The sequence below is a fragment of the Dermacentor variabilis genome, chromosome 6 (assembly GCF_050947875.1).
Source record: "Dermacentor variabilis isolate Ectoservices chromosome 6, ASM5094787v1, whole genome shotgun sequence".
Taxonomy (NCBI): Eukaryota; Metazoa; Arthropoda; class Arachnida; order Ixodida; family Ixodidae; genus Dermacentor; species Dermacentor variabilis.
In genome coordinates, this window is record NC_134573.1 from 110,019,167 (window position 1) to 110,044,715 (window position 25,549).

Below are 25,549 nucleotides of genomic sequence, written 5' to 3' on the forward strand. Positions count from 1 at the left end.
TGTCTCTTTTCTTTAGATGTGTTAGTGTCCAATCACATAACGCTGTGAAATCACACCACGGGGGTAAACGTTCTGGCTTTCTGGCAACCTGGAGGACTTCCCGAGGGATGTCATAATCCCGACAGTATTCCTCGTATCGCAAGATAAGCGGCCTGATCAAGTTTGGTTTATTTGTGTAATGTAAGCGTGAGCTGCACTTTGTGACGATGTTGTAGCATATGTGTTGTGGTGAGGATCGGATTCTCAGTATGTAGGAAAAAGTTATTAGCGCTCTGCGATGCTGTAAAGGAGGTTCATTACATTCAACATGTAAGCTCTGTATAGGTGATGTTCTGTAAGCACCGCATGCTAGTCGTAGTCCTAGGTTATGGACTGGATCAAGTCGTCGGACGTAAGATAGTCTGGCTGAACCATATGTAATGCTACCATAGTCTAATATGCTACGCACCAAAGTGCGGTAGATGTGTAGCAGGCATTTACGGTCAGAGCCCCACCGTTTCCGGGAGAGGATTTTTAGAATGTTAAGTGCATTGTTCGCTTTGATTTTAATACTATTGATGTGTGCGAGAAAGTTCAACTTTTTATCAAACAGAACACCCAGAAACTTGTGTTCTTGTTTCACGGGTAGTGTGGCATCTTGTAGTTTAAGGATGGGATCTGGTTGTAGGCCTCTTTTTTGTGTAAAGACAACGCTAATCGTTTTTTCCCTTGAGAAGCGAAAGCCGTTTTTAGATGCCCACTGCGTTAGTTTGTTTAGTGTAATTTGAATTTGTCGTTCGCAGGTTGCCATGTTCGATGCACGACATGCAATTTGAAGATCATCCACATATAGAGAATGCATTATAGAAGATGGAATTACATTATTAAGCGAATTCATTTTCACCACAAACAATGTTGTGCTCAATACGCTTCCCTGAGGTACTCCGTTTTCCTGAATAAATACGCTGGACAGCACCGTTCCTAAACGCACCTGGAATGTTCGATCGGACATGAAATCAGCTAGACATTTAAGCATTCTGCCGCGGATCCCTAAATCCGCTAGATCCCTTAAAATACCGAACCTCCATGTTGTGTCGTACGCTTTTTCAAGATCAAAGAAAACTGTGACACAATATTGCTTTTGTAGAAAGGCCGCACGTATCTCGTGTTCTAACCGAACTAGATGATCTGTTGTGGAGCAGCCTTTCTTGTACCCACACTGATGATTATCGAGCAGGTTCTCAGTTTCGAGGACGTATGCCAATCTGATATTTATAATGGATTCATAGGACTTGGCGAGACAGCTTGTGAGTGCTATAGGTCGGTAGCTGGTAGCTGCTGTAGGATGCTTTCCAGCTTTCAAGAAAGGGATTATAATGGCTTTTTTCCACGCATTCGGCATTTTTCCTGTTTCCCAGATTATGTTAAAGAAGCGGAGCAATGTCTTAACTGCTTTTGAGGAAAGGTGTGCGAGCATTGTGTAATGTATTCTGTCCGGACCTGGCGCTGTTTTTTTTGCCACTAGTGAGTACTCTGTTAATTTCGGAAAGTGTTAGGGGGGCATTATATGGTTTCTCGGAACTTCCTGCTGTCGGAAGCTTTTGTTTTTCTGCTGATTGTTTATATTCTTGAAATTCAGTGGAGTAGTTTAGTGAGCTTGATATGTTATGGAAATGCTGCCCTAATATATCTGCTTGTTCTTTTAAATTCGTTTGTGTACCAGGAGGTGAGAGTATGGGGATCGTATAGGGAGCGTACTCGCTTCTAAACTTTCGAAGCTGATCCCACATTCTTTTGGATGTTATTGAGCTATTGATGTAGGATACATATGTTTGCCAAGACTGTCTTTCGGCTTGCCTACGCGTGTACCTGGCTTTCGCCTTAGCTTTTTTGAAATACAGGAGGTTATCATGTGTTGGATATCGCCGAGAGATACCCCATGCTTTGTGCTTTTTTAGTTTGAGTGCATTCATTCGTCCACCAGGGTTTTAGTTTTTTCCTTAAGAAGCCGGAGGATTGCGGGATCGTCTGTTCTGCTGCAGCAAGTATGGAGGCAATAATCTTTTCATTCATTTCGTCTATTGTTTGATGATCTGATATGTGATCAAGACTGGCCTTCTCGCTGAAGAGAGGCCAGTCTGCTAGATGGAGTTTCCAACGGGGTGGTCTTAATGGTACTGTAGGGAAAGGAGACGTGTTTTTAATAATGCCGGGCATATGATCACTACCATAAGGATTGTTAATAACACTCCATTTAAAATCGATCAACAGAGATGGAGTGCACAGCGCCAGATCAAGACAGCTCATAGCTCCTGTGCTTGGGGAGCAGTAGGTTGGCGCACCAGTGTTTAAAAGGCATATTTCGTTAGTCAGGATAAAATCTTCAAGTGTTTGTCCCCTGGTGTCAGTTGTTTTGCTACCCCATAATATGTTATGAGCGTTAAAATCACCTGCTATTAAAAAAGGTTTGGGTAGCTGGTTTAAAACTAACTCCAGATCTCCTACAGTAAAATGGGAATGTGGTGGAATGTACATTGAACAAATGGTAATGGTTTTATGTGCTAAAACCGTGACAGCAATGGCTTCCAAGTGAGTATTAATGGTAACTTCTCTAGCTGCAATGCCGTTCCGTAGAACTATAGCTACGCCACCCGAAAGCCGGTTCGCCTGAGTACGATCGCGCCGTACAACAGTGAATCCTTTTAAAATGTTTTTGTGCTTTTCGCCTAAGTTTGTTTCTTGTAAGCACAAGGCCACAGGAGAGAAGTTACTTAACAAGTCTTTGATGTCACCTAAGTTGTGTAAAAGGCCTCTACAATTCCAATGGATAATAAAAGCCATATTGAAATTGAAAGGTCAGAAATGGCACTACGGAAAAGTAAGAGGTGGGATTATAGGTGACATGGATTAAGAAGGCTGATACAAATGAGCGATAACCTTCAGGTTATCGCTTTCTTATTTTGGGTGGTTATTGGGATCTTGTCCCTCTTACCACGCTCAAGAGAGCGCTTGTCCTTCGGTGTCAATGACACCGGGAGTTTTGCGTCGACCTCCATCGCTCTCTCTGAGGCGCTGGAGGATCGAGAGTTAGGCGCCGAGACACGCGTCTCGGGCCTTGGGGTTCGCTTGATCTTAGGGCCCTGCGGGACTGGTGTCTGCAGGGCCGTCGAAGAGGGTGGAGCAGTACTGACTGCTTCCACCACGGGGGCGGGAGGAGTCACTGCGGCACCACTGCGCGTGGGCTCGGAGGACTCCGGAGGCCTCTGTGACGCTGCCCCCGCCTGCGTCACTTCGGCATAACTTCTTCGCGGAAGATACGAAAGCCGCTTTCGGGCTTCAAAGAACGAAATTTTTTCTTTTACAGTTAGAGCAATGACTTCTTTTTCTTTTTTCCAGCAAGGGCAGGACCGTGAATAAGCTGCATGATCTCCCTTGCAGTTAACACAATGTGGGGAAGAAGTGCAATTCTCAGATTGGTGTTCGTTGGAGCTGCATTTAGCACAAGTTGTTTGTCCTCGACATGCATGTGAAGCGTGTCCAAACCTTTGGCACTTGAAACATCGTCTGGGGTTTGGAATATATGGTCTTACATTGACTTTAACATAACCTGCATCGAGCGAGGTAGGCATTACGCTTGTTCCGAAGGTGAGTATAACGTGTTTGGTGGGGATTTCTTGATCGTTTCTGCGGATTACTATTCTCTGTACCTTGGTAACATTTTGTTCCTGGAAACCTTCCAGCAGTTCCTCGTCGCTTAATCCAATAAAATCTTCTTCAGATATTACTCCCCTACTTGTATTGAGTGTTCTGTGGGCTGAAACAGTCACTGTCGCCTCGCCAATACTGGTTAGTTCAGACAGCTTATCTGCTTGATCTTTACTATTCAATTCTAGGAGGAGGTCCCCGCTAGACATTTTGGAGGCTTTGTATGTCTGTCCGATTTTATCTTTCAGGCATTTGGCGACCAGGAATGGAGAAAGCTTTCTAATAGGCGTGTTACTTTCACTGTGGACTACGTAGTATTTGGGGAAAGATGGAGCGTTGCTTCGAAAGGAGAACTGGAATGGTACTTCGGTGCGGCATCTTTTGAGACGCCGATCATGGACAACAGAGATTTGAGCTGCCATAGGAAAGTGTGTGTTTTCGGCAACAGCGCCGACCGCCCACCACGGAGCCCAACGAGGGGACGCGGCAGGGCTTGTGTCCAAGCCTGCACGACGCCAGCCGTACGCCGTCACTATAACCAAATATGGTGTACCCAAGGTAGGATATCCACACAAGGTTAACCCTTGCCGCCGTGGAGAAAGGAAGTAAATGGAAGAGAGAAGAAGACAGGAAAGGTAAAAAGTGAGAGATAAAGACGAAGGTTTGAGGAGAGAGAGACAGGAAGAGGCGACTACCGATTTCCCCCGGGTGGGTCAGTCCGGGGGTGCCGTCTACGTGAAGCAGAGGCCAAAGAGGTGTGTTGCCTCCGCCGGGGGGCCTTAAAGGTCCGATCACCCAGCATCGGCTCAACCTCCAGGATCCCCCTTTCCCCGGACACGGCTAGGCCGCGCACGACTACACGCGGGAGGGTCCAACCCTCGTGTGCTCGGGTCCGTGGTGTCGCAACACACCAAACGCCTGCTGACGCAGACGCCCCTGCGGGGAAACCCGAGAAGAGAGCAGAAATATTTCAGGAGCCGAACCATGACCTCCGGTACATCAATATGGCGCATAGCAAAGCAGAAATAAATCGTTAGTTAAACGAGGCCGCACAAGGACTAGCCTTGCAGAACAGATGGCACAGAAAGGTAAAACCCGATGGAGAAAAAAAACCGCGAAGAAAGCAGCTAGTCAAGCAAAGTTACAAGGTCGCTTTCCCAACGATCCTTGACCCCAAAAGACCCCCACCTCACTGCCCTCCTGTAAGGAAACCAGATCGAACATCGCTGACCGGGCACTAAGTTGGGGCGCCCGCCTGGGCGAAATGCAACGCAGTCGGGAATAGGAGCACATGGCGCTTTACTGCCAGTTTTTGCTTTTGCTTTCGTCTTTTACGGCTCCAGGTAAACTATGGCAAGCAAGCACAAAAAGAAAGAAGAAGAATGAAAAGGAACGCACGATAGGAAGAACCAACTTATAAAAATAAAGGTGAAGTAGTCCTCATTACACTTCATTTACTCCGGCAGACACGCGCAGGGATCGAACAGTTCGGTGACGCAAGAGCAGCATCGCTATAGTGAAGGACAACGTGGGCCCGCGCGAGGTCATGACCTGCTGCTTGAATGACTCATTGATTAGCTGCTTTATTGATCGATTGATTGTTTATTTAATGACTGAGTAATTGATTGATTGATTGATTTTTTGATTGATTGATTGATTGATTGATTGATTGATTGATTGATTGATTGATTGATTGATTGATTGATTGATTGATTGATTGATTGATTGATTGATTGATTGATTGATCGATCGATCGATCGATCGTACTCAGTGACAGACGGTACATGAAAATTTTGCCAGCATGCGCGTCATCGGCTTCACTACGACGACAATTTACCGATTGAGGTATAAACGACAAATGTAACTAAACTTCTCAGCAATGAAGTGCTAGTAAATATCGTCCAGCTGTGTCGTTTCACTGCAAAAAAATATATAACAAGATATTACAGACAGGCCCACAGTTTGGAATGCGACATAGCGGGGTAAACGAAGAAGGAAACGTAAGCGTAGCACATATTGGGGTTGCTCGATGATCAATGAGAAACCCGAGCTAATAGTGTTTAGGCGCCAAGTTGCTGTGGTAGATACGGTGCTGGGGACGAGGAGTATTTTTTCTATCCCCTGAGGTTTCTAAACCACATTACATTCACAATGACTGCACTCGGTTAGTTAGCTTACACGGAGAATGGGGAAAATAAGACAAGGGCAAGGAGGAGAAGGACGAGGAAGAGAAGGATGAGAGTGGACCATGGCTGAAAGCTCAGCTAGTTTGTTACTGACATTATGGGACATGTTAACACGGCTAAAGAAGACGTGACACAAAACACGAAATACACAGGCGATCCGCAAGTCGTAGAGTAGATGTATACATAGTGGGATGACCCAGTATTGGTGAAGTAGCAATAAGCATTACGACTGGACAACACTTAGCGAAGATAGTGGGCAAGGAGTCCAGGCATACGCTGGCGACGCCGACGAAATGAAACGCTCATGCCTGCCAAAAGACGGTCGCTGGCCGGTAAGAAACGCAAGTCACACAGCGAAAAGAGGTATTATTATTATTATTATTATTATTATTATTATTATTATTATTATTATTATTATTATTATTATTATTATTTAAAACACACAAACACACAGAGGGGGAAATAGGTAAGGAGCAGGTTGGCAACTGCCAGCGAGAGGGGCGCAAGGCCTGCCTACTCCGTGGGAAGGAGGGGATAAAAAAAAGTAATTCGAAGATAAGAAGAAGGGAAGTAAATAATAAAAAGAAAACAGCGACATGTAGAAGCGCTCGATAAACAGCTATGGCTCAAACGTCGAGAAAGAAAAACTAAGGACATTCTCCAGGTAGTGCTGTTATCCCCAGCTTTTCGAAGTGCACTTAGGGCTAATTAATTCGCAATGAGCGCGCTGAATATCCCTTCCTGTGAGCGTTTAAACTGCATCACGTTTCAAGCACATTTCTTGGGAGCGTCGAATGAGGGCCGCCCAGAGGCAGCAGACCCTATAAGGAGTGTCTCCTTGGTGCAGACGACGAGGCCTCTAAGTGATGGTGCACTTTGAAACCCGCCTACACAAGCCGCCTTAGTTTGATAAGAAGCGACCTGCTTCACATAATTTAAAACCTGGGCCCCGGCTTTCATGGGTAAGTTTACTTTCTCCTTGTCTGTATCCTTCTTTTTCTTTTATTCGTTTAGTTTTTAATACGTCAATATAAGCTTGAAACTCTGGCTTTCCCGCAGTATTAGACTTTATGAGGAGAAGCCAGCGCCTAGCGACCTCCCGATTTCCTTTTCTCTTTCTCCTGTTGGTGCCAAGTTTCTTCCTCGTGTACTTACGACGGCGAAACTCTCCGGATCACGGGATCGCACAAAAAAGAAAGAACAGAGAGAGGCATCAAATTTATTTGCAGTCTAGAGTTTCTTCTCAGAATGAATACGAACGCCACGTACCTTTCCCCGTCACACAGCGCATCGTATTTCCATATTGAGAGGTGAAGGCATCGAGTAAACGCAGCCTCTTCTCGACTTCTCCGAAAACAGCCATCGTCACGTTATGCCAAACGACTACACCCCATGGGTCAGGAACAAGACGGCAGCGACACTTTTTGTACCTCATCTATCAAGCTGCTTAATGTCGCTTCCACGACGTAGAAAACGTGGTTTCGCACAACTGCGTTACAAATTTCCTATTTTGCACAATTGGATTCGTGCACTTTGACAAGAGGCAGCAAAAATCGGTGAAAATTTTAATCGACCCTAGAGCCCCAACACACCCCCCCCCCCCCGAAAAAAAGAAGGAAATGAAAAAGGAAACTAACAAACACACGAACACACAAACAAATGTGGCGACTATTATTTAGTCCTGCTTACTGAAAATGTATTTGTACGGCAATACTCGCGGCATACGAAGCGCAGTAGAATAAGGTTAACCTGAACCCGAACAAGAGTCAATCGTTTACCGATAAAAAGACAGAATTCCATTCGAAAGTGAACTCACTTTCCTCTTGACAACTTTCGTGAATTTACTGCGGGCTGCTCAATAAGGACTTAGACGTGGGAAAGTACTGCACTATGAAATCCTGTTACGTTCGACTGAAATCAATGACGCCGCAAACAGGGCGCTAAATTGAAAAAGACGCCGACGTAGACACATTCCCCAACGTTTCAATGCCTGCGCAGCGAAGCAAGCGGCACAATACGTACAACACGACGGTGGCGTACGACGCAGGCCTCGGTGGAGAGATGGACGGTCGTAGCAGAGAGTTTTTAGAGCTTCGTCCATTTTTATTCACTAATAGTTATTCATTCTCCACCAGATAAACAGAAGCACGTACATTTAAAACGCGCTGAAACGAAAAGCACAACATGACCAACAAAGACATAAAAAGAAATGTAGAGGACCAAAGCGCGGACAACGATTTATTTTCGTCTCTGTTATCAGTTGCGCTTATCACTTCAGCCCGCTTTAGGAAGCAACATAGGCCAACTAGCACAGCTCACAGCTTGGATGCAACGTGCTCGAGGAACCGATTGAACCAATCTAAACCAGCGTTAGCATTGACGTTTCTAGCATCCATTGAAAAGCCTTAAAGCGCATGACGGAATGACGCAGATCCAACAGGCCATTTTTCAGACAATCTATCGGACAACCTCTACTCTTCCTTCAGCCCGTTTTCCTTCTCGTACACTCCCTCTCAGCACCTCCTTCAATTTCCACTATGCGGTGGTCATCAGGCACTGTCATCAGAACAGTCAGAAGGCGGCGACAGCGGCAGCTAATGACCGCAATGCTTCTTGCGTTCTCCTGACGCGGCAGAGTGAGCGCAAGCAGGTCGACACGCAAAAAAAAAAAAAAGAAGGATGCGGGTAGTTACTGGGTGTCGTTAGCGAATCCTTCCACGTGTGGCAAGCGACGCTTGAAGCACGCACCTGGACCCACGTCAACCTAGCGCCGTCGTATTTTCTTTTCCTTTGTTGCTTTATTTATGACTGCCCTGTCGGCGCGGCACCAAGTTCGAACCGGAAGGCCACGAGCGGTGTGCGCCGTCGGCGCTGTTTACGTTCAGGCAAGGACGCGTCTGTCCGGGGCCACTGTAAATAACGACCCGTTTCCCAGCGCGCGTTAGAGAAAGCGCGTTAAGGTTTAGTCAGCCACACGAGAAACGCGTTAGAAGCATCTGCTCTGATGGAGTTGAACTAACGCCGCACCACGGTAATCAAAAACAGATTTATTTATAATATATATATATATATATATATATATATATATATATATATATATATATATATATATATATATATATATATATATATATATATATATATATATATATCACGTTACTGTCGACATACCGATAGGCCCAGTAGCAGCAAACGCCAAACCCAAGAGCCGTGAAAAACATCAGTCTTCACTTTGAAAACAAAACAAGGACCTCACGCAAATATAAGAAGTATCATTACAAAACCTTGTGCAGTGCCCGTAGTTTTTCAGTTTCAGCAGTACAGGCGTGGTGACAGCAGTGTCTTGGTGACATAATCGTACCGCCACGACATCGTCCTTGCTTTTATGAGTGCAACGAAGCTTGGCACCACGGGTGGTAACAGCTAGCCTTTTCTTTTTTTTCGCTTAGTCGAGCAGTACATGGCCAAATACATAGCTAACTCTAAAAGAAATAACAGTATTAATGAAATACGTATTAAAATCTGCAGACGCGATTGCTCCTTTTTCGCTTAGCCCCGCAATGCATAGGCAAACGTGGGCCCGCTAAATTAGGCCGATAACAATGGAACAAAACTTAAATGTCTGATGGTTATTACACATAGTTCGAGAAAATTTGCAACATGCACATTGTACACATAGCGCGAGTATGAAGAGGAACACGATATTTGCGTTTAACGCTGGTAACGTTTCCCTGCTCTAAAATAATATTCCAAGAGCACTATTCTTCAGCGAGAAAACAATATACGGAATGTGTATCGGTCAGGGCAGGTAGACACGGTTAATTAGAGTGTAAATGGAGAGGCTGGCAGTAGTATACCTGTGGCTTACTTCTTTTTACCGATAGGTAAAACATTAATTTGCATTAAAGAGGATTGAAATAAAAGGTAAAAACAAGAATATAAAATATTGATAATAAAAATGAGACTTAAAACAGCGCGAACCATAACACCTAAAAAGAAAGGAAGAAAATTCAATAATGATTATGTGCATAAGATGTTCCGTGTTATTTCGAGAAACATCCAGCCCTTATAAAAAAAGCACTTAAAAAAACAATCGGCATTAGGCATTTCTGTTGTCCTTTTTCGTTCATCTTCTTCGACTTTGTTTTATATGTTTGACTAGTTGCTATGACGTTGCGCTGCTGAGTACTAGGTCGCAGGTTCGGTTACCTGCCACGGAAGTCGCATTTCGACGGAGGCGGAATACAAAAACACTCACGTACCGCGCTTTGGGTGCACGTCAAACAACTCCTGGTGATCACAACTAATTCTGGAGTTCTCCACTATGACGCCACGGATGACCTAATGCGCTGTTTCGGAAGGTTAAGCCCCGGAAATGATAAGAACTCTTTTTTTTTAACCTGTTTATTAACTCCTTATTTTTTTATACCGGCGAGACTGTCTGTCTCGGCGCGCAGTTCCATTTCTTCTATCTTTGTTTACCCAAAGGGCCCGTTAGAGAGAGAGAGAGAGAGAGAGAGAGAGAGAGAAACAAGCTTTAATGGTATGTTGGAGATGTTAGCTTGGCTAACATCTCCAACATACCATTAACATCTCCACCCTAGGTGCTGGGTGATGATTATGATATATACAGTGATATACACGGCCCGCTAGGGCATAGAAGGCAGTTTTGTAAAAAATGGGAAATCATGACAGAATTTTGCAAACCGCACGGCTCGAAACGATATAAGGTTTGTGCAAGAAAATGGAGAAGGAACGTAACATATCCCATACATTAAAACCTGAAATATTTTTCCCTTTACAAAGGGCTAGTATTTGAAAGAAATAAACGACACAAAGTGCACGTGGTCAAAATGCACCGGATAACGAACTTTGCTTCCCCAAGCGAAATCAGAACCCAGAAGGAAGAATGAAGTGACGCGGAGAAGGCAGAAATACAAAACGTGAAGATACGTACCGATGTCGATACGGACAGGACCCAGTGAGCGCGTCTACCCGAAGTTCGGTTGACTCGAACACTATGTCCAGCTCGGTCAGCGGAACCGAAACCTACCGGCCACACCGGTGGACGCCAGGGAGAAACTTCCTAACGTCGTTTCGCCTGTCTAGAGAGAGTAATGGGGCGGACTACGTACGGGGGGGGGGGGGGGGGGGTGAAAAGAACGACCCCGACGAAGAAAACGAGATAAGAGAGTGAGAGAGAGTAAGAGGCAAGCAGAGGAAAGGGGAAAGCGATGCTTACCGACACGGAAAGTAAATGACACTAACGAGAGGGACAGACACACAGAAAGAAGTACAAGTAGAACAAAAGTAAGTAAAAAAAAAAGGAAAATAGGAGAGAGACGCGGTCACCGGACGCTCGCAAATGAATGTCGCGGGAAAGTGCCGAGAGAAAGAAAGAGAGGAAAACCCCGTTAAGAAGCGGGCGACGAAAACTGGATTGCCAAAGCAGCTGGCAGGCACAGGTGTGCAACCCTCGTCAAAAAGGAAAGAAATCCGCTAAGAAAGCGAGTGTTTGCGAGTCCTGCTTGAGTCGTGATCTGTCCATTGAACTTCTGGCGGTGTGGAAAGGATACAATTGGTGAATACGAAGTTACCTGTCTCTTTCTCTCTCGTCAGCTACCGAGCAGAGCGAATGCAAAAGGAGGTCGATAACAGGGCACCGAGTGAGCTGCGTTTTCTTTCCTTTGGACGAAAGAACACATCCTCCGGGCTCGATTCACACTCCTGCTAGTAACAGCGCAAAATGTAGACAAGAGACGAGACAAGAAGACACCACAAGCGCTGACTTTCAACAACGTTTATTCCGAAATCATGTTGCGCTGGGTTACTAGCAGGATGGAAAACCAACAAGCCCAAGCTGCTATTCTAGCGATTCACACTGCAGTCGCATATCATCCTACAACTGCGCTCGCCAGAGGACGTCGAGTGCTGTTTGCAGCGGCTGTCGCGGCAGCCATGCACGGTGGTACGGCGACAAGTCACCTACTTATGCAATCTGCCCATCTTCGGCAGCGCTAACGAAGCTATGAATGGTACTCTGGGAAGGAACCGTCTAAGGTCAGGAGGGAGGTATTTGCAAGAAGTCACGACTCAAGAGTGCACGAGAAAAAAAAAAGATGCGTGTCACGACAGCAGACGGTCCACTGCCGAACGTAGTTTCAGGAAACGTAGTTTTCTGCGGTCACCCAGCAATGCGAGCAGTAAATGCAACACCGACTGTCTCATCGCTAGCGCAGCAGACGTCGCGCAGAATTACGCAGGAATTGACGCAACCGGATTTCACACACTCTCATTTCACGCAAGGATGCTAAGAATAGGGCCAAAGAAAATATCGGACTCAGTCGGCTTCAATGCGTGCCTTCCCAACGGCTTAGAGAAAATTGAGAACCCGATATTCTGCTGTGAGAACTGGAAAGAAAATAAATATTCAATAGATAATCGCTTTATTTCGAAAACATACTTATGAGTTATAGCCGTCTTCTTCCAATTTTATGTTTTCGGGTGACGGGACCTCAAGCTCTATTTCTTCAGTTTCGACATTTTTTTAGAGGCGTGACCTGCAGTGGGGGGGGGGGGGGGGGGGACCGGCCTTACTGTGTGTGACCTCTACTGTGGGTTATACTTTATTCTTTGACATTTGTCATTTTGCCCTTTCTTTCCTCTTCCCTGCCCTTGTTCCTACCTTCCATTTATATGTTTATGTCTCCTCCTTCTTTCTGAAGAGCAGGCAGGCGTTGATAAGTCGACTCTTATACGACATGCCAACTCTTACATTATTGCCCGCACTATCATAAAAAAGGCAACGTCACTCCCCATTCCATTAAGCTAGTAAGGCGTTCAGCGTGCATCCGTGAAAAACGTACTGGAAAAGCGTACCTCAATATCCACCAGTATAGACAAAAAACGAAGCAGGTACTGCGTTTTCCCTGAGGTAGGCAGGCCCACGTGCGCGCCATTTTCGTGGCGTAATCCGCCTTTTTTTCATGGCGCGACGGCGCATGCGCTGTGCCCTAGCGTATTAGTCGCGAAACGTTTCGGAAGGGTCGCGCGCGTGGCTGGCGCGCCGGGAAGTCCTCCGAAAAAAAATAAATAGAGAAAGCGCTCGGACGCACGCTGCTGCAAACACTCGTGCCGCGTACCGCGTTGAGACTCCACTAGCAGCTCGACGTCGCCGGGGTGCCGAAAACGTGCGTAGCGTAAGACTGCAACACCACTTCGAAACAGAAAGCGGCCAGGGCTTCGTCCGACTGGTCCGGACTACACCGTGAGCCACGTAGTTGCCGCCCTCACTTGCCGGTGGTGGCAGCGCGTGCCTTACTTCCCGTACTGGTTTAAGGCGCGGTAACACTGGGTCGATACGAGACCGACAAGACGCTCACGCCAGCGATAGACCGTATATTCAGCACAGTGCGCCATTGAAACCGTCATACCAGACCGACAACGACGCAAGCACATACAACGTATCCGACGAGCGCGAGTTGTCGTACTGCTACGGGCTTTCTGGACGACGGCACAGACAAAATCGGCGTGCCGACCATCGTTCGATCAAACCCCGCGCGATCGGCTCGAACCCACAACACGATAGCGACAGCGTCTTCGCTTGTATATATAATTAATCGCGCTCAAAATGAGTCAGACATGCCTACCCAGTTGAAATGCACAAGCTTCAACCCTCTTAAGCCGCACACATGAAGCCTGAGTCAATGTTGATACTGATCAGCGAAGGTTAAGCCTGGTGCCGTGGAGTTAGTGCGCCCACTACAGATGGTCCTAAACTAATATGTAAGCAGTTAGGACGAAGGAAGCTGCTTTTATAGTTCAGTTCTGGCATTAGCGATTTGAAATCAACTACACTTCACTTCGCACAGCGCTTACACAATAAGCGGCAAGCGGCGGCATAGCGCTGTGCCAACATCTGTACGTTACCGTATACCCGTAGACCGCCGGTCGCATTCGCTACGTTGATGAGTGGGTCTGCGCGTGTTGTTATGCTGACACATTTCTAAATTCCAGAGATTCGCTGTTTACCTCTGCGTCAACCGGGAAAAAAGAGACGGCGCATTCGGTATACAGCTGCATAAAAAAACCGTGTCACTCAGTTATACCAACGCTGTCAGTGATGGCATCCGCGTTTTCGCGAGAGAAGAACACAGCCTATAAATGAGCGCTTAAGCCGAGCACCGTTCGATCTAATAATGCTTTATGGCACGCGCAAACTGCAAGCATGTTGGAGATAAGTAAAAGCGAGAATCAGTAATAATTTAACAGCCCGGAATACATGTATCTGGATTACAGTTGCCGTTGTTTAAAGGAACACTAAAGGCAGATATTAAGTAAAGCTGTAGTGATAGACTAGTGCTCGAGAATGTCTAAGGCATCAATATTAGCGCGAACAGAGCCTTAATAACCAAGAAATCGAGGTAGAGAGAGAGAGAGAGAAGGGAAGACGGAAAGGTAGGGAGGTTAACCAGACTGAGTCCAGTTTGCTACCCTATACGTGGGGAGGGGAATGGGGAGTGAATGAGAGAGAGAGAGAGAGAACTTAGGTGTAGGATGTCTATAGTCGGGCACTCAAGTCTGTTGCCCTCAGGTAGCGAAAAAGCGCTCGAACTGCTTTCTGGGCTAATGAACTGTGAGGCCAGGCTCCCAAGATCTTCGCTTCCGTAAATGGCCTGTCATCCAGTCTATTTAAGGCACACTGGAGAGTCTCACGTTGATTATCGAAGCGAGAACAGTGGCACAGAAGGTGACTGACGGTCTCTTCACACTTGCACTTAGCGCACGTGGTGAATCCGCCATTCCAATACGATAGCTGTATACGAGTTCGTGAATGCTACTCCTACCCACAGCCGACACAATAGTGTTGCGTCACGTCGTGGAAGGTTCGCTGGTCATGCAGGTCATGATTAGAGACTCCCTCGGGACATTCAAGTACTTGCCCAATGACGAAAGCACTCCTCAGTTAAATTCTGTCACTAGTACTGAACCACTCATTGCAAAAAAAAAAAAAAAACCAACCTTGTACTGTATTATAAGACAAAATAAAATGCTACTTGTCCAGTTCTGTTTCATGTTTAGAAAAAAGAACCGATTGAAGTTACCCTTGACAACGACGCGGGCGGTCGAAAGGTTTCGTTTTCGCTCGGCTTTGCGCCGCCCACGGTTTGGCATTTCAGTAGTTTCGTTGTCGCGTATGCTGGCTCGCGAAATTCGCACAAACTGCAAATAGCAGAGAATTCAACTTCCATGTGATGTCGCGGGATGCCCGAACGGTCTAAGCCACTTGACCAAAAAGCAGCTGCAGCTGGGAATCCACCGCTCTGTCTTGGCTCGGTACCACCATCTGTCGGGCGCAGTTTCATTCGCCGAAGGCAGCAAGGAGTGGTGATGGCGTATGCAACGTCACCACTCACCCGGTTGGGTAGAGGGAGATTTGAAATTCGAAAAATGTATTTGGACAGCTCATATGTAATTTTCTCATGAACTAAGTTTTTCCTTGGCACGAAATAAGCGTTGCGAGGTTTATGGAATGGTATTTAAACAGCCTACGCCGACTTAATATTTGCCTTTAGTGTCCCTTTAAGTGGTTCGGCCGCTCATATTGACTCGTCTCAGGGCGGAACAACACGGTACGTATGCGCAGAAATGTACGCTTTGCGACGTTTTGACAATATTTCATATCAACGATGCATCTTTTCCACAATATTTGACGCTAACAACGATCTGTGGCTGTAGATGCCGATGTAAACATGTGCACCGCTTTGATAAATCCGACACGGAAGGCTGCGCTCGAAGACTTCTTGAATTTGCGGAACGTCTGAACGATGTGTAAAGGGAATACATAAAGCGAGCTCCAAGTGCAGCAATCACCGACGACGAACGACAAGGCAGCCGCCTCGGCAAACGGAACTATACGCGTGCCTTTATCGGCCGCACTGTTTGCGCAACAGCGCACTTGGGCCTGCTCACCGTGTTGTCGGCGAGCGCTACATGGCTTCCAGGAACGACACGCTGCCCCGGAGAAGCCATTAATAACGATTCGCGATCCACCAAACGCACAACCGACGCGCACTCAACGTGGGCGCAGGTAAACGGATCAACCGGCGAATGCCCCGGCACCCTTCCAAAACGTTTCCAGCGGTGCGCAGCCGAGGGCAGCACAGGAAAATGATGAAAGGCGGATTGCACGCGTGTTTCCATTTCTCTATCACCGTCAACTTTCCGTCCCAGCTGAACAACAACAACAACAACAACAACAACAACAAAAAAAGACGTGCGCGACCAGCGACACCCAAAAGTTCGGGAGATCGAGCAGTGCTGTCGCTCTGAGCCTCTGGGGTAAACTAGAGGTCAAAAAGAATTACGGAAGAGTCCGCCCCGACGACGAAGGAAACCTATGTTTCCCTTGGTCGACAGTGAATGAAATTAGATGCGAGACAGAAAGGAGTGCCAAGGGGAAAGGCGTTGAGATTATCGAGGCCGAGTCCGGTTGGCTACCCTGCTCTGTGGGCAAAGAGGGGAGTGAAAAAAAAAATGAGAAGCAGGTGGGAAGAAACGTTCACTGTAGGCACGCCACACACGTGCACAAGCGTCCATCATTCAGTATTTCACAGATGATCGCATAAGCTGGCGAACACGAAGAACTGCAACAGCGCGTTCGTGCGAGCGTACGCATCCGAGGCTTCAAGCAAAGACCATGCGGCGCGGTTAGCAGGAAATTTTCGGCAGCCAAGGTAACAATTATTCGTCGGTAAATATTCGAACCAAATGACATGTCAAAGGCATAAACCGACCGGGAGAGGTTACCCGTGATATAAAGGCGACACGTAATACAACGAATTTTGCGTGGAAAATGGGACGGATATGCTGTTTTTAATTAAAAACTAAAGATGGCTCCTAAGAGACGGCCTCGCACGTTACTGCAGATGAGGGGTGCAAAATACGACATACAGAGTGATATATTTTCGACATCACTCATGTTACGCAGACGGATGTGAGCACGTTTCACATAGAGTCTTGTTAAATCATTTATTTTCCAGAAATACTGCGAGCGCTATCGCTGCAGAGCAGGCGGTTGCAGACTAATACACAATATCATCATCGCTATATTGAATTACTATAAGTAATAGCTTCAAAGCTAACCACTTCAAAATATGGTGACTGTTCCCGAAAATTGTTCTACATCGATAAAAAAAGAAAGAAAGGGAACCAAATAAATCTCAGTACTCCAAACAAACTACGACTCTGCTATAGAAATAACTGCCAGGGTTAGAGCGGAAACAAGATACGGAGCGGTGAGTTCCGAATTCCCGTTGAGGGCGTTCACGTGACGGCGCAGTATGCATCCTCTACGAGTACTTGCGCGATAAAATTTCGCAAGGGGTGTCTTAGTACGAACAGACACACTTGATGAATACTCAACATCGCGCACAGGGAGTCAGACTGATGGTCATTTTTATACATTATTACTATTACATCATAAAGGTCCAGCAGATCCCCGATAGCAAACACAAGTAGCGCTTGTTTGGATCGGACTGCTGGTACGATCTGTTGGGAACTCGGCGCTGACGCCCGTGGTTGTACCTGGGTCGCAAGCCCCAAGGGTAGCGTTGGCCTGGCGGCCTGGGGTACAACTGGAAGCATCCGAAGGTCCCGGCAAAGCATGAGTCGACTGGTAACAACGAAACAACTTGTTTATTTTAACATCGCAAAGAGTTGGCGGTCAGGTTGACCGAAGTAGAGAGACGGGAGAGCACTTCACTCAACAGAAGAAATCGGAGCCCTCCTTTTGGCGTCCGGGGGCAGCTGTTTTTATACTCTCGCAGTTGAGGGCAAGAAGGAACCCCCTCAAAAGACGAGCACGTGAATGTACAATGGGCTAATGGTGACGCACACTGTCGTAGCGATGCCGTAGCACCATGTCGAGCACGATCTCGTAGCACCCTGTCGTGGCGCTGCCGGTCGGACACAATGACTGTAATGAGAGGATGGTCCCTGCTTTGGCATCGCCTGTTTCGGGCACAATGACTGGAATGAGATCCCTGCTTTGGCATCGCCTGTTTCGGACACAATGACTGGAATGAGATCCCTGCTTTGGCATCGCCTGTTTCGGGCACAATGACTGGAATGCGAGGATGATCCCTAGGCGGTCGCATCGCCGCAGTCGCGCCTGGAAACACCTGGCGATGAGTGTTGCGGCGACGACGATCGGGCCAAAATGTCTGCCGCCCCGCCGCAGTCGCGCCGGCAAAACCACGTGTCGCAGGCGAAACGCAACAGACCGCCCCGCCGGGGGAAGGAGATCCCGATGGACAGGGGACTGCATCCGCTGTCCGGAGGGATGTCGCTCGATGATGCTCATAACCGAAGTCGGGCGTCCCTCGACGTTTCTTGAGCGCAGCGCACAGAGAAGGCCTCGTTCTCTCGTTCAGGTTCGCACGGGACACTGCAAAGTGACTTCGGGAGAGTTCACATTTTTGTTCTCGTTCCCGGCAAGCGTTAGAACTACGCTGAAACTCAACCGCTCAGTCAGCAAGCACGGCACAACCCTCACTAAGCCCTGCCAGGCTCTTTCCCCTTTTTATACCACTGCCTAGTTCCTTACAGTAGTCTAGCATCACTCAGAACGCGTCCACAAATTGAAAAATTGCACTAGAAAGCATATCATCACTTTGAAACACTAAACAAAAGCAATATGTTAAAAAAAAATCCTGCCTCAGGAAGAAAAACATCAGTAACAAACAATTTTGAGGCTGATTCCTACGTTAGGGGCTTCGACTTAAGCCATCGGCGTTACCGTTGAGACTCCCCTTTTTGTAACGTACCTCAAAGGAATATTGTTGTAAAGCGAGGCTCCAGCGCAGGAGGCGGCCATTTTTGGGAGAGATGGTCTGCAGCCATTGGAGAGGGCAGTGATCCGTCTCAATGATAAACCTCGAGCCGGCTAGATAGCATGACAATTTCTGAACGGCCCACACGAGACACGCACACTCTTTCTCGGTGGCGCTATACGCCTGCTCACGACTGGTCAGCTTACGACTAGCATACAGGACGGGGTGTTCTACTTCTCCATTTTCCCGTTGGCACAGTACAACGCCCATGCCTCGCTCACTAGCATCGCACTGAACAATGAACCCTTTTGTATAGTCTGGCGATCGTAGCACAGGCTGGCTTGTTAGGGCACTCTTTAGGGCGCTAAAAGCTCTTTCCTTTGTCTCGTCCCAGACGACTGTTTGAGGCTCTGTCTTTCTTAGAGCATCCGTCAGGGGAGCCGCGATATCAGAGTACCTAGGGATGTACCTCTGATAGTAGCCGGCGACACCCAAGAACGACCGAATATCGGTCTTGGTGCGCGGTTGCGGAAAGTCTCGCACAGCGGCCACTTTTATGTCAGAGGGGCGGCGACGACCCTGACCAATCACGTGACCGAGGTAGACAACCTCGGCCTGTGCTAACTGGCACTTAGGAGCCTTTACTGTCAAGCCTGCTTCGCGCAGGCGGGTTAGCACTGCCCGCAAGTGTGTCATATGCTCAGACCAGGATGCGGAGAATATCGCTACGTCGTCTAGATACGGTAAAGCGAATTCTTGCTGTCCCCGCAACACTTTATCCATGAGACTTGAAAAACAGTATGGCGCGTTCTTCAAACCAAAACTCAACACTTTAGGACGGAATGTTCCCATTGGTGAAATGAACGCCGCATACCTACTAGCCTCTTCTGTAAGTGGAACCTGCCAATAACCCCTGACAAGATCTAGGGTGGAAATAAACTGAGCGCTACTAACTTTCTCAAGGCGCTCCTCGATGTTAGGGATCGGATAAATTTGATCCTTAGTGATGGAATTAAGCCTGCGGTAGTCGACGCAAGGACGAGGTTCCTTGCCCGGTACCTCAACTAAAATCAAAGGGGAGGTATAATCACTCTCACCTGCCTCAATAACACCGAGCTGTAGCATTTTCTTTACCTCAGCCTCCATAATATCGCTCTGGCGGGGTGACACCCGATACGCCTTGGATCGTACTGGCTCTGGGGAGGTAAGTTCTATATCATGAGTAAGTACCGAAGTCCTACCAGGCCTCTCAGAGAACAGACCTTGAAACTCTTGTAATAGCTGGTGTAGTTCGGTTTTCTGCTCGGGCGACAGCGGTGCTTTACTGATAAGGTCACTAATGACTTGACCGGTGTCTTCCCTGTTCGTCACTGAGCCTAGTCCTGGAAGCTCGACCGGAAGCTCTTCAGGAACGTTTACCATCATGCACACCACTGCTTCCCTTTGTCTATAAGGTTTGAGCAGATTACAGTGGTAAACTTGCTGTGCTTTCCGCTTTCCTGGCAGACTTACCACGTAGTTAACGTCCGACAGTTTCTGAACAATTCGTGCTGGGCCCTCCCACTGCACGTCTAGTTTGTTGTTTAGCGATGTGCGCAATATCATGACCTCATCGCCAACCTCAAAACGACGGGCCCTGGCTGTCCGATCATAATAAACCTTGGCCCTCTGCTGGGCCTTTGTCATTGCTTCACCTGACAACTCCTGTGCCCTTCTTAAGCGTTCGAGGAGCTTAAGCACGTACTCCACCACGACTGGGTCGTCGCCCCTGCCTTCCCATGATTCTCGAAGCATGCGAAGCGGAGACCGAAGCGAGCGACCGTACACCAGTTCAGCTGGCGAAAACCCCGTAGCTGCATGCGGCGCGGTTCTTAACGCAAACATCACCCCAGGCAGACACAGCTCCCAGTCAGTTCGATGTTCAAAACACAACGCTCTCAACACGCGCTTCATGACGGAGTGGAGCTTCTCAACGGAATTCGACTGTGGGTGGTACACTGAGCTGTGTAACAGCTTTACCCCACACCTTTCGAGAAAAGTTGTCGTCAAAGCGCTAGTAAACACTGTGCCCTGATCTGATTGAATTTCCGCAGGGAAACCAACTCGCGCAAATATGGACAGTAGTGCATTAACTATCTCAACTGAGCTGAGTTCTTTAAGCGGCACTGCTTCAGGGAACTTTGTCGCTGGGCAGATCACAGTCAAAATGTGTCTGTACCCCGTGGCTGTTACCGGCAGAGGTCCCACAGTATCAATAACGAGCCGTCTAAAAGGCTCCGTAATGATAGGTACCAATTTCAACGGCGCCCTCGATTTGTCCCCTGGTTTGCCCACCCGCTGACAAGTGTCACATGTCCTCACGAAATGGTCTGCGTCCCGAAAACACCCTGGCCAATAGTACTCTTGCAAGAGACGGTCCTTAGTTTTCTTAACTCCTAGGTGTCCGGACCACGAACCCCCATGTGACAAGCGCAACAGATCCTGACGATAGCATTGAGGCACGACCAGCTGATCGAACTCCACTCCTCGGCGGTCTAGATACTTCCGGTACAGGACTCCACCTCTTTCCACAAAACGCGCAGTTTTCCTGGCGATACCTTCTTTGACATTGCAGCGCACGTTTTCCAGGCTGCCATCCTTTTTTTGCTCGGCTATCAAAGCCGTCCGGCTGACTTTTAGCAACCTATCAAATCCGTCTGACGTAGGCGCGATGAGCAAATCAGTAGATAGCTCTTCTAACTTTCCCGCGTCGGGCGTTTCCTCTCCAGTATCTGGCGCCTTTAACGTTACAGACTCAAGTTTATTCAGTTCGGGCGTGCTCGGAATATCAGCTTGCTGCGCCTCTGACCCTTTTTCGTGGTTTGATAACGTCGGCCCCGCAACTACCGCCTTTGCAGCGAGCTCCCGAACCTTCGATCTGGTTAAGGCCTGAACACTAGCTTCACCAAACAAAAGCCCCTTCTCGCGCAGGAGGTGATCGGACCTGTTTGAAAATAGGTACGGGTACTGGGGTGGCAGCATAGATGACACTGCCGCCTCCGTCTCAAGCGCTCCGAAAGGTCCTTCAATAAGCACTTTTGCTACCGGCAGACACACGCTATGAGCTTCCACGGCTTGCTTGATCCACGCGCACTCGCCCGTGAACATATGGGGTTCTACGTAAGATGGGTGAACTACATCCATCGTAGCTGCGGAATCGCGAAGCACTCGGCACTCTTTCCCGTTCACGAGGAGGTCTCGCATGTAAGGCTCGAGAAGCTTCATGTTCTCGTCAGTGCTGCCTATTGAAAAAAACACAACTTTTGGTGTTGTTTCCGGACACTGCGCCGAAAAGTGACCCGGCTTCTGGCACGTATAACAAACGCCCGCTCGCCTCATCTCGAACCGCTTTCTGCGTTCGGCTTCGGCTGCCGCCGTCTCCTTAGGTTCGGTCGCACTGCTTCCACTCGCATCCGCACTACGCGTGTTCCCCTTTGCTCTCATGGGTGTGAACTTCGGCCTCTCGAACTTCGAGCCAAATTCACCCTTTTGACCATCCTTAGCTCCGCGAGCCCGACGCGTCACAAACTCCTTGGCTAGCTCAGCGGCTTTAGCCACCGTACAAACGTCTGGCCTATCCAAGACCCAGTATCGCACGTTCTCCGGTAACCGACTATAAAACTGTTCTAGCCCGAAGCACTGCAGAACTTTATCGTGGTCACCAAACGCTTTCTCTTCTTTGAGCCACTCCTGCATGTTCGACATAAGCCTATACGCAAACTCTGTATATGACTCACTTTTGCCTTTCTCATTTTCCCGAAACTTCCGACGGAACGCCTCCGCAGACAGCCGGTACTTTTTTAGCAGACTCGATTTTACTTTGTCGAAATCCTCTGCCTCCTCTCTATCCAAGCGAGCGACTACGTCGGCCGCCTCGCCGGGTAACAAAGTGAGCAAGCGCTGTGGCCACGTTTCCCGAGAGAACCCCTGCTTCTCGCACGTTCGCTCAAAGTTAACCAGGAACAAACCAATGTCCTCTCCAAGCTTAAACGGCCGCATCAGGTCAGTCATTTTGAACAATACTCGTTCTCCTGCACCGTGTGCCTGACTTCCATTACGAGCGCGTTCCATCTCTACCTCGAGACGCTTCATTTCCAAAGCGTGTTCGCGCTCTTCTTTTTCTTTCTGCTCTTTAAGTTCGCGCTCCTGTTTCTCTTTTTGCTCTTTAAGTTCGCGCTCTTGTTTCTCTTTTTGCTCTTTAAGTTCGCGCTCCTGTCTTTTTGACCTCTCCTCAATAGTCTCAAGGCATTCCGACAGCTCGTCATCCTCAGCCTCTAACTCAAGAATAGCCTTTAGCAGTTCAGGTTTCCTGAGTTTGTCCGAGACATCCAGACCCAACTCTCTTGCAAGCTCCAACAATTTCGGTTTGCGCAACGACTTCAAATCCATGGCTGCTCTGAATGCTGCTTTCTCTACTGCTTACTATTGCCTTGCCGCAAACTAACCCGGCAGCAACGACAACCACAATTACCAGCTCTGTTTCTAACACTAACAAAAGCCTGGCAAAGCTCAGAAGAAGAAAGTCCCGCACTCACCAAACCTCGCAGGCAGGAATTCCGCGCAGTCGTTCCGCTGCAGGCAACCAGTCGTCACACAGGGCTCGTTGCACTGCTCCCGGATCGTCGTTGAGCTGCTCAGCATACTGTCAACTGCATCTCTTTGCTGCTGGCCTCCGTTGTCGCGATCTCGCCGCTGGCAACCAGATGTTTGGATTCGGAGGCGATCTCACCGCTGGCAACCAGATGTTTGGACCGGACTTCTGGTACGATCTGTTGGGAACTCGGCGCTGACGCCCGTGGTTGTACCTGGGTCGCAAGCCCCAAGGGTAGCGTTGGCCTGGCGGCCTGGGGTACAACTGGAAGCATCCGAAGGTCCCGGCAAAGCATGAGTCGACTGGTAACAACGAAACAACTTGTTTATTTTAACATTGCAAAGAGTTGGCGGTCAGGTTGACCGAAGTAGAGAGACGGGAGAGCACTTCACTCAACAGAAGAAATCGGAGCCCTCCTTTTGGCGTCCGGGGGCAGCTGTTTTTATACTCTCGCAGTTGAGGGCAAGAAGGAACCCCCTCAAAAGACGAGCACGTGAATGTACAATGGGCTAATGGTGACGCACACTGTCGTAGCGATGCCGTAGCACCATGTCGAGCACGATCTCGTAGCACCCTGTCGTGGCGCTGCCGGTCGGACACAATGACTGTAATGAGAGGATGGTCCCTGCTTTGGCATCGCCTGTTTCGGGCACAATGACTGGAATGAGATCCCTGCTTTGGCATCGCCTGTTTCGGACACAATGACTGGAATGAGATCCCTGCTTTGGCATCGCCTGTTTCGGGCACAATGACTGGAATGCGAGGATGATCCCTAGGCGGTCGCATCGCCGCAGTCGCGCCTGGAAACACCTGGCGATGAGTGTTGCGGCGACGACGATCGGGCCAAAATGTCTGCCGCCCCGCCGCAGTCGCGCCGGCAAAACCACGTGTCGCAGGCGAAACGCAACACGCTCAAGATGAAAGGAGAAAGAAAAAGGAAACAAGAAATGATCCCGCGTATAAAAAGAAAGACAGAGGAAAATAAAGTTAGATGACACGACCTGAAGAGATAGCTGCTAACAAAAGCACCGAAGCATCAATTTACGGCAGGTCAGGCGCCAGGTGAGAAATGAACGAAAACGAACCCTCCCCCCAGCCAAACACCGAGCCGCACCCTCTGGGATTATGATTTGTGAAGGCACACGACACCCCGGCTGTGTCATTAGCGAAAGTGCCGCCTTCTGGATATTTTGATGTTTAGTTCATGTTTTTTTTTTTTAAGTTGAGCGATAACACACTGGGTAGCGCGCCCGCCATTGATGAAAAAAAAAGAAAAAAAAGGGATTTTCTTCCCCGCAATTCATTAACTGCTTTAGGCTGGTTACGAGCAAGATGGTGACATCGTCTCAGGCAGCATCTATATCTGACTGAAACGGGTTAGTTAGTTAGTTAGTTAGTTAGTTAGTTAGTTAGTTAGTTAGTTAGTTAGTTAGTTAGTTAGTTAGTTAGTTAGTTAGTTAGTTAGTTAGTTAGTTAGTTAGTTAGTTAGTTAGTTAGTTATGTAGAGTTTGATGGCGCAAGAACGACTATACGGCTATGGTGCACCAGCCGCAATGTCGTGCTCAATCAATTTTCTGTTAACACAACTTGCTTGCTAAAATGCATATTTTTTTTTGCCGCAAGTTAAAATACACACAAAAGGAAGACACATAGGGGACAACACGGGAGGAAGCTTATCATATAAAATAAAGAAAGGTTCAAATTGTATTAGCGATACATCTGTTTTGCTCTCTAAATCGGAAACGAAATTGTCCGACCGCTGGATAACATAGCATTTCCATTTCTTTGCCGTGTTGGTAACTGACTTGAAAAGCATATTTAGCGCCAGCGAACAAGGACAGAAGGGAGACCACACCACAATGCGCTAACTTGAAGTTAGCGCATTGTGGTGTCGTCTCCCTTCTATCCTTGTTCGCTGGCGCTAAATATGTTTTCCAAGTCAGGATAAGATAGGTTCGTAAATAGCCTGCGCATGCGTGTATGTGTCTATATATTCCTAAGTCGCCACCCCAAATAAATCAGTTGGAAACCACCCGTCTTATCCTCTCCTTCTCTCTCTCTCTCTCTCTCGCTCGCTCTATATATATATATATATATATATATATATATATATATATATATATATATATATATATATATATATATATATATATATATATATACCTGTCTTCCTTTTGTGTGTTTTTAACTTGAGGCGAAAAACATGTGTTTCATTA

At 47.7% G+C, this 25,549-nt stretch overlaps 1 protein-coding gene across 5 annotated transcripts in view; it reads right to left on the minus strand.

Annotated features, from left to right (window-relative positions):
- The window catches only part of LOC142585013 (cytochrome b5 reductase 4), a 394,784-nt gene that overhangs the window by 126,265 nt on the left and 242,970 nt on the right, over positions 1–25,549 (minus strand). Inside the window, exon 1 of one of the 5 annotated variants that reach the window (XM_075695438.1) lies at positions 10,828–10,936. The exons of the other annotated variants lie outside the window; for them this stretch is intronic. The gene's annotated coding sequence lies outside the window, so the exon portion shown is untranslated. Of the gene's footprint in view, positions 1–10,827; positions 10,937–25,549 lie in introns of those variants that run through there. 5 annotated transcript variants of the gene reach the window in all.